Genomic DNA, 1,502 nt, shown 5'->3' with positions numbered 1-1,502 from the left:
GCTGTTGCTATTTCCCGCCGCCACCGCGCCTGTTGTTCAGACAATTGCACCTCCCAGCCCCACCTTCGTCGCTGCCGCTGCTACTCCGTTGCTAATTCCCGCTGCCACCGCGCCTGCTGCTGTTGCTATTTCCCGCCGCCGCCGTGCCTGCCGTTTAGGCTACTGCACCTCCCAGCCCCACTGCCATCACTGCCGCTGCTGCTGCGTTGCTATTTCCCGCCGCCGTCACGCCTGCCGTTTAGGCTACTGCACCTCCCAGCCCCACCTTCATCACTGCCGCTGCTACTCCGTTGCTAATTCCTGCCGCCGCCACGCCTGCTGCTGTTGCTATTTCCCCCCGCCGCCGTGCCTGCTGTTGAGACTAATGGCCCTCCCAGCCCCACCGCCGTCGCTGCCGCTGCTACTCCGTTGCTAATTCCCACCGCCGCCGCGCCTGCTGGACTTGCATTTCTGGACTGGCGAGAATTTTGAAAATTTTGTTTCACGAAATGGCATCACACTTGCGATTTATTGTATGTGCTGCTACTACAACTACTTGTATGTATATAGTAGCACTGGTACTACCCTTTAGTATAATAGTAGTAGGTATATAGTCAGAGTAAGGAAAATGACTTCCATGCCAGAGTTGAACTGGCAGCCACAGCAATACCAAAATAGTGATTGTATGTTCTCTGTGGCTACATCACTTGGAAGAGAGTGAAGAGAGAAAAGATTGGATGGCCAATTGGATGTGGCCCATTTTTTGTAAAATAAAGGCCCTCACTAATGCACCTCCCAGCCCCACCGCCGTTGCTGCCGCTGCTACTCCGTTGCTAATTCCCACCGCCGCCGCGCCTGCTGCTGTTGCTATTTCCCGCCGCCACCGCGCCTGTTGTTCAGACAATTGCACCTCCCAGCCCCACCTTCGTCGCTGCCGCTGCTACTCCGTTGCTAATTCCCGCCGCCGCCGCGCCTGCTGCTGTTGCTATTTCCCGCCGCTGCCGTGCCTGCCGTTTAGGCTACAGCACCTCCCAGCCCCAACACCGTCGCTGCCGCTGCTGCTGCGTTGCTATTTCCCGCCGCCGCTGCGCCTGCTGTTTAGGCTACTGCACCTCCCAGCCCCACCTTCGTCGCTGCCGCTGCTACTCCGTTGCTAATTCCCGCCGCCGCCGCGCCTGCTGCTGTTGCTATTTCCCACCGCTGCCGCGCCTGCCGTTTAGGCTACTGCACCTCCCAGCCCCTTCGCCGTCGCTGCCGCTGCTGCTGCGTTGCTATTCCCGCCGCCGCCGCACCTGCCGTTTAGGCTACTGCACCTCCCAGCCCCACCTTCATCGCTGCCGCTGCTACTCCGTTGCTAATTCCCACCGCCGCCGCACCTGCTGCTGTTGCTATTTCCCGCCGCTGCCGCGCCTGCCATTTAGGCTACTGCACCTCCCAGCCCCTTCGCCGTCGCTGCCGCTGCTGCTGCGTTGCTATTTCCCGCCGCCGCCGCACCTGCCGTTTAGGCTACTGCACCTCCCAGC

The sequence above is a fragment of the Volvox carteri genome (genome assembly GCF_000143455.1).
Source record: "Volvox carteri f. nagariensis unplaced genomic scaffold VOLCAscaffold_267, whole genome shotgun sequence".
Lineage (NCBI taxonomy): Eukaryota > Viridiplantae > Chlorophyta > Chlorophyceae > Chlamydomonadales > Volvocaceae > Volvox > Volvox carteri.
This window is presented reverse-complemented; position numbering follows the sequence as displayed.